Source organism: Neophocaena asiaeorientalis, unplaced genomic scaffold (assembly GCF_003031525.2).
Source record: "Neophocaena asiaeorientalis asiaeorientalis breed wild unplaced genomic scaffold, Neophocaena_asiaeorientalis_V1.1 scaffold474, whole genome shotgun sequence".
Classification (NCBI taxonomy): domain Eukaryota; kingdom Metazoa; phylum Chordata; class Mammalia; order Artiodactyla; family Phocoenidae; genus Neophocaena; species Neophocaena asiaeorientalis.
The window spans coordinates 369,440-378,121 of NW_020175391.1; positions in this window are offsets into that span (position 1 = coordinate 369,440).

Genomic DNA, 8,682 nt, shown 5'->3' on the forward strand with positions numbered 1-8,682 from the left:
AAAAAAAAAAAAAAAAAAAGAGCATGAGTCTTGAAGGGTAAAGTGGCTTGGCTGGGGTCATGTAGAAATATTACTAGGACAAAGCAGCAGGCCCTGACAGACCCACCACTCAAAATGTAAGATACTTTAAAAACAAAACCAAAAACCTTTAAAGGAAACAGATGACATTTTTGACTCTGGCTGCTTCTGCCTCAGTTAATTCCCTGTAGCTGGTGGGGAGTCATTGCTTTGAGGAGGAAATACAAATACAAAACCAACAAACCTTTTTTTTTTTTTTAAGGTTCAAGTCATTTCTAAGGCAATACCTGCAAAAGTGAAATGCAGTTATTTATGAGCTCATAGATCCTGCATTCTCCCCATTTTTCTACCATCAAACATGCTTATTGTTTCATGTATTACATATATTTTATTTAAATAGCACCATCACTGGCTGGTTACAAATCCGTGCACATTGGCAAGAATTTCTTTTTGTTCCTTTTTTAAAAAATAAAAAGGAAATGTTGGAGTTGGCTCCAGAATGGTAGAGAATATCAGATCTTAGCAATGGCTTGTCACTTTTCCTCTTCATTATTATTTTACAATATACAAATAATACCTGATTATTTTAAGGAAAAGAGAAGATTCCAAAAAGCAAAAAAGAAAAATAACATCACTCAAAATTCTCCTAATTAGAGATAACCACTGTTACCATTCTGCTAACTTACAATCTTTTTTTCTATGATGCTATATCTAAATGCATATATTTTGTGTGTATGAATATTATTTTTTTTACAAAAATAGGACCAAGCTATATACATAATGGGCCTATAACCTTTTTTCTTGACACTACTTTGTAAACATTCTTCTATGTCAATAAATATATATCCCTGTCAGCAATTTAAACTGCATGGTATTGTATAGTAGAAACCCAATGTGTTTAACTGATCCTCTGCCTTTGGACTGGTAGGTGTTTTTCGTTTTTAAAAAAATTTTTACCTATGACAAACAATACTTCAATCAGAATATTCTTGTTCATATATATTTACACATTTGTCCAACTCCTAGAAGTAGAATTGAAAGAGGGTGTATACTTTTAAAAAAAACTCTTTATTATGAAAAATTTCAAACTCATTCCTTTTGTTAAAGTCAGGTTTCTGGAGGTATAATTTACATGGAGTAAAATTCACCCTTCTTTTTTTTGCGGTACGCGGGCCTCTCACCGTTGTGGCCTCTCCCATTGCGGAGCACAGGCTCCGGACGCGCAGGCTCAGCGGCCATGGCTCACGGGCCCAGCTGCTCCACAGCATGTGAGATCTTCCCGGACCGGGGCACAAACCCGTGTCCCTTACATCGGCAGGCGGACTCTCAACCACTGCGCCACCAGGGAAGCTCCACCCTTTTTAGTGTAGAGTTCTGAGTTTTGACAAATGCATAAAGCCGTGTAACCACCATCATAATCAGGACATCATCCTGTCCCGGACATAATTCCTGATCTGTTTCTCACCCTATAAGTTTGTCTTTTCCAGAATGTCTTATGCATTAAATTATACAGCATGTAGCCTTTTGAGTCAGGTTTCTTTCACTCAGCATTCATTCATGTTGTTGCGTATCAGGAGTTTGCTTCATTTTACTGCTGAGTTTTTCTGTTATACGGTTCTGCACAGTTGGTTTATCCATTCACTAGTTGAAGAATATGTGGGCTGTTTTTAGTTTTCAGCAACCACAAGTGAAACCACTATAAACATTCAAGTACAGGTTTTTGAGTGGACGTATGTTTTTATTGTTCTTAACTAAATACCTAGTGCTGGGTCGTGTGGTAAGTGTATGTTTAACTTTGTGAAAACTGCCAAACTGTTCTGCATAGTGTTTTTTATTCCCACCAGCAGTGTTTGAGAGCTTTGGTTGCTCCAGCACTTGATACAGTCAGTTGAATAAAAAGTAGCCAATCTAATAGGTGTGTAGTGATATTTCATTTTGGGTTTAATTTGGGGTGTGTACTATTTGTTTATTTTTGGCTTCGTTGGGTCTTCATTGCTGTGCGTGGGCTTTCTCTAGTTGCGGCGAGTGGGGACTACTCTTCGTTGCGGTGTGCGGGCCTCTCATTGCGGTGGCTTCTCCTGTTGTGGAGCACGGGCTCTAGGTGTGTGGGCTTCAGTAGTTGTGGCATGAGGGCTCAGTAGTTGTGGCTCGCGGGCTTTAGAGCACAGGTACAGTAGCTGTGGCGCATGGGCTTAGTTGCTCCGCGGCATGTGGTATCTTCCCGAACCAGAGCTCAATCCCGTGTTCTCTGCATTGGCAGGTGGATTCTTAACCACTGCGCCACCAGGGAAGCCCTGTTTCTTCTGTTTTAGCCCTATGCTCACCCTCATCTTCAAGGATTCTTAGTGTTTCCAAATTCAAAATCTTTGTGGGGTTCTACAGTGTAAATCAGTTTGTCTCTCAATCTCCTGCAGGCAGTAAGGTTTCAACTTTCTCCTCTCTGCTAAGACAATTACCTCTAGTCTAATGGGGTCTCTGAGGGGGTCCCAATACTAGCATTCCTTCTTTGTGCAAGCATCCTGAACAAGTTGAGAAATAAAGCAAAAAGTAAATATGGAGGTCAACGTATCTCCTTTATTACTGTTGGAGGCCAGATTGGAGGATGCAGCTTAGTTTGACAGTCAGTGGGCCTGCTAACTGTACCCCAGAATCAGGCAGACCTCAGTGTGGAGGAACACAGCAGAATGTGTGTTCTGATGAACAGGCTCTCTCTCCCAGGAGCACAGAGGATGGAGGGAGGTGGAATACCCCACTTAGGGTGGATGAATAAAGGACTGGGAGAGGCCCAGCTGTACTAACTGAGCTCCTTTTTTTCAAGAAGGAAAACATCAGAAGTGAGGAGAAAGCCTTTCTGAACTACATGGTTCATCAGCTTCACAGATTCCATAATTTTGTTGGGCTCTCTCATCAACTGTCTTCTCCTTGTTCAGTCTCTTTGTCCTTTTGGGTTTAGGTTTATTCCTTCAAAGTCATTTTAGTAGGTTTGGAAAGGAATGGAGATAAGTATGTACTATATTAAATTCTCCATGTTTAACTAGAAGTTTCAAGTTATTTTTTGAAAGTTACCTTGTTATCAAGGTTACACATTTCTTTTAAGGTAACTATTATCTGTGCTACTGGAGAAATGCAATGATGCAATAATTCTTAGAGTGCAAAATCTCTAAATCATTTCTATTTGATATTGCAATATAGATTTATTTCTAGGAGACTTACTCTCCCAATTTTGTTTTACTTCGACTAATGTTAAAACTGTTTTGTACTCCCTTTGCACACCTCATAAAGAGGTGACTCAAACTGGGGAATATCAACCTAGAATTTTAACCTTTTGCAGATATTTCATAGAATTTGGTATTCATACAGCAAAAATCAAGAGTTTATTGTAATGGTATGCTTCCCTTTTCGCCACTCACTGAAAATCCCTACAGAGAAAAGGTTCCCAGATTAAAGAAAGAATGAGATTGGAAAAAACCTGGAAAATGTGTGGCAGTTCAATCATTTTATAGTATTCATGGTGCCAATCAAAACCTTTTCTCAAAAAAAATCTGATAAATATCTTCAACTAAATTAAAATTTAGTGGAGTTCTTACATCTCAACAGGGGTCATAAGATTGAATATCTATGTGTGGCATTTTGGGCATTAATGGGGGTAAGAATATTTTAGGGAGCAGAACATTTTGTGTACATGAATTAAACAGGATTATAATGGTCACCTTCGGAAAAAGATGTGAACTTTGATCAGAGGAACCGGGTTTGAGATTCATCTTCACAAAGCACTAATCATAGGACCTTGAGTATATCCCTAGCTTTGCTATTGTTATCCATTGCTAACAAATCACCTCAAAACTGAGTAGTTTAAAATAACAACGATGGGGCTTCCCTGGTGGTGCAGTGGTTGAGTGGTTGAGAATCCGCCTGCCAATGCAGGGGACGTGGTTCAATCCCTGGTCCAGGAAGATCCCACATGCCACAGAGCAACTAAGCCCGTGCGCCACAACCACTGAGCCCGTGCTCTAGAGCTCGCGGGCCACAACTACTGAGCCCGCATGCCGTGACTACTGAAGCCCACGTGCCTACAGCCCGTGCTCCGCAATGAGAAGCCACTGCAATGAGAAGCCCGTGCACGGCAACGAAGAGTAGCCCCTGCTCGCTGCAACTGGAGAAAGCCTGCGCGCAGCAGCGAAGACCCAACACAGCCAAAAAAACCAAAAAAACCCCCACAACAACAGCTGTGCTGGGAACTCCCTGGTGGTCCAGTGGTTAGGACTTGGTGCTTTCACTGCCAGGCCCAAGTTCAGTCCCTGGTCAGGGAACTAAGATCCTGCAAGCCGTGCAGCGTGGCCGGAAAAAAAAAAAAACCAAAACCATGCTTTATTTACTTAAGATTCAGAAATTTGGGCAGGGCATGGTAGAATGGCTCATCTCCACTCCACATGATGTTGGCTGGGACAGCTTGACAAGGGCTGGACGATCCAAAATGGCTTCACTCACATGGCTGGGACCTCCACTGGGGTGGCTGGGACAGCTTGGGGGATGTCTGGGCTCTCTCTCTCTTTATAGTCTCTCATCATCTAGGGCCTCTCTTTAAATATGGCCTCTCTCTCCAGCAGCCTAGTTGAACTTCTTTATTTGAGAACTGATCCCTAAGAGAGCAAAACCAGAAAATACCAGGCCTCTTAAGGGCTAGGCCCAGAACTTGCACGGTGTTATTTCCACTACATTCTATTGCTGAAAGCAAATCACAAGGCTATCCCAGATTCATCGGGAGGGGAAATACACTCCACTTCTTGATGGGATGAGTGCCATATATGCACAGGGTGGGAGAAATCGTCCATGGCCATCTTTGGAGACAATTTACCCCACCATTTAGCCACAATAAACTTCAGGGTTTTTTTCCTTTGGAAAGGTAGCTCATTTTAGATAGTTATAGATATAGGTATAGATATAGATATAGAGATATATAGCCCTTAACTCTAAGATCCTATACAAATATAACAACTTACTTTGCCTTGGCGGGTGTTGACCTGGAAGCTTTTCACCGAATATTAGCACAGTGAGCCTGTAGAATTGTTCATATTCTTTGAGTATTGATCATCTATCCTGGTGCCAAGAGGGGCAGTAGTGACCCTGTTGGATGGTTTTCTGGGATTTCTCAGAGGTATGGGTAGGAAAAGTTTCTCGTGGTTCTAAATCAGTCCGAACTCTGGAGAAAATGCACTGGCATTAGTCGCACCAGCTTAGTTTTGTCTTGAGACTGCAAATTAACTAGTTTGGAAAACGGAAAGGTAAAAAGTTAAGAGGAAGAGAAGTTTGCAGTTATCCTTAGCTCCTATTACTTATTCCTCAAGAAGGCATCAACCAAACTCTGTATTTCCTAGTGGAAGTATGAATTTAAACTACCATCTCAGAGTTATTTGAGACATAATCGATTACTGAACATGTCTTGAGTACCCACTGTGTGCTCAGGCCTGTGAGTGATGCCAGAGGAAGCCAAGTTACTGACTTGGTTTTTCTCTAGGAAATTCCAATCTGGTCGGGCAAACTTGAATTAGATAACACATATGAGACGTTGCAAGGCAGCATAGGAAAAACGCTGAATACGTTTAATAAGTCCTAAGGATTCAGAGGAGGTAAAAATCATTTTGGTTAAAGTAGAAGAACAGCATAAGCAAAACTAAAAAGAGTAGAATGACTATCACCAGTACAGAGCAAAAGGGCACTAGTGAGTCTTGATCAGAAAAATGTGATTGAGGGGGTTGTTCAAGTTACAATTGCTGTATAACAACTCCGAATTTAGAGGTTTAAATGATCATTTTATTCTCTCTCATGGTTTTTGTGGGACAGGAATTGGGGACAGGTTCAGCTGTGTGGTCTGGCTCCGGATTTCTTATGTGGTTGCAATCAGACAGTGGCTGGAGCTGGAAACAGTGGGGCCTGGAGAAACTGAGGGCTGGCTGGGTACCTCTCACCTCTCCATGTAGGCTGGAGGCTTCTCCATGTAGTTTCTCCCATAGGTCAGTTTGGGCTTTCTCAGACGGTAGCTATGTGGAGAGGGGCTCTGTCACATGTTTGGTTCCCTAGGAACTCAACTGTGAGATGGAAATAGCATTCAGGATATTTACTGATATTTTCAGGGGAATGCTCTTGGGACCAATACCTGTGGAAGGGAGGAGAAGGAAGCAGGATTAAGCTGTGGGAGAAACTGAATGGCAATGCAGTCCAACAAAATTCTCAGTCAACCCCTGGGGGTGCTCTAGAGCTGGGATGAATGAGTCTTGAGTTTGTTTAAGTCAGGGCAAAAGGGCTGGCTGGGCCTTTATACCCCAGTGTTGATCACTCACTGGATGTAGGATGCCCCCAGAAGGAGGTATAACCTTGGGCAAGGCAACTTTCTTCAGCTGAGGCAACCCCTACAAGTACTGACAGCTGAAGGTCATCTTCCGGCAGAACTCCCAGTACCATGGAATAAGTCCTCGTTCCTGAAGGAAAATCTGGGTGGTGCATCACAGTGTTGGCTATAGCCCCAAACAGATCTGTGGCTTTCAGTAGAAGGAGTTGGTCCTCTTGTACCCACCTGACACAGAGGCAGTTGAGGAAAAAATACTCCAATCTCAGTCTCCTGCAGACTTCCGATTTCCTGTCAGTGCCCCTCCCCCATAGACCAAATGCAGGAAGTCATAGGACTTGATGCAGTTCACGTGGGTTTTGGGTAGCAGAGCAGGGTGGAGAAGGGTGAAGGGTGGATCTGGAGAGGCAACAGAAGATATTCGGCAGCAGAAATGACTTTAGTTTTTGAACGTTAAAGATGTTGAGTTAATAATATCCTGATGCATGCTTCTTATTGGTGCATTAAAGGAGTGTTCTGAACTGTCCTCTCACTCATTCCACTCCTTGCTCCTTTACTCCTGAATCCTTAACCTCACTCTTTATTCTACCATTTAAACCCTGCCTCATTACTTCAGCTTAAAACATGTTTTACTTCACAAGTTTGGCTTTTTTCCTGACTCTATTTCTTTTTTTTTTAATTTAAAGAAATTAAAAAAAATTAAAGTATGGTTGATTTACAATGTTGTGTTAGTTTCTGCTGTACAGCAAAGTGATTCAGTTATATATATATGTATATATTCTTTTATTTATTTTTTTGGTTGCGCCAGGTCTTAGTTGTGGCAGGCAGGCTCCTTAGTTGTGGCTCACAGGCTCCTTATTTGTGGCATGTGAACTCTTAGTTGCAGCATGCCTGTAGGATCTAGTTTCCTGACCAGGCATTGAACTCCAGCTCCCTGCATTGGGAGTGTGATGTCTTAACCACTGAGCCACCAGGGAAGTCCCTATATATATATTCTTTTTCATATTTTCCATTATGGTTTATTATAGGATATTGAATATAGTTCCCTGTGCTATACAATAGGACCTTTTTGTGTATTCATTCTATATATAATAGTTTGCATCTGCTAGTCCCAAACTCCCAATCCATCCCTCCCTCTTGGCAACCACAAGTCTGTTCTCTATGCCTATGAGTCTGTTTCTGTGTCATAGATAAGTTCATTTGTGTCATATTTTAGCATCCACATATAAGTGATATCAAATGGTATTTTTTTCTTTATGACTTACTTCACTTAGTATGATAATCTCTAGGTCCATCCTTGTAGCTACAAATGGCATTATTTCATTTTTTAAAGATATATATATACACACACACACACACACACACACACACACACACACACATACATACACATGCACACTACATCTTCTTTATCCATTCATCTGTAATGGACATTTAGGTTGTTTCCACGTCTGACTGTGTTTCATTCTTTTATCCTTCATTTAGCTCCATACACCTATCTGCTAGTCTGGTAGTATTCTTCTTCATCCAACCCCTTCCCGGGCACCTTTCTTTCTGTGTACTAGCCCTGTGGGGAATTTTTATTCCCCTGCATCTTATTTATCCTGGTTTCTTGATTAAGGCTAGAAAGTTTCAGGGTATTGAGGTAATGGAGATAAGAGATGATATGAGGGTGGGGACAACGGGTTTGGGGGGTAAGGCCCACTTTCGTGGATCCCTGTTTATGCTTACTATGGTGTACTTTCCGCAGCTACTATCCAGTGGGGAAATGAATTCATGGCCTTTCCTCACATTCAGTATTTCTAGCCCACTCTCCCATTCTGTCTACTGTGTTCTGTTACAAAAGCCCTACCATTTAACCCCCAAAATCATCTCTCCCTTGAAATTCTGTGGCTTCCATACATTTTTTCCCCACAAATTCACCTCCTTCTTTTCTACCTGCTCCTCAATTTCTTTGACAACTATGGTAGACAACTTAACTTCTCTCTCCTCTTTCCCCTCAACCATGTTTTGCTCTCCTTTGCCTGATAAGTCTTCTTATATACATTCTCTGTGGACATCTTATTTTGTTCTCATGCCCTCAACTATCACTCATATGTGGATGACTCCCAAATCTGAATCTCCTTCCCTGAACTCTCTCTGAGATTCCATTCCAGAGTTCCAGACTCTGCAATGGCTAGGGGGATCAGAACACAGGACTTCTTCCTAAGCTGGTACTAAAATGTGTTTCCAGGTTTCTTTGTAGCCCCTTTTTTCCTTCTCTTGTTTTTTAAACTCTTCCTTGAACTGTTCCTCAGTTCATTTTGGTTCAGTTTTATATC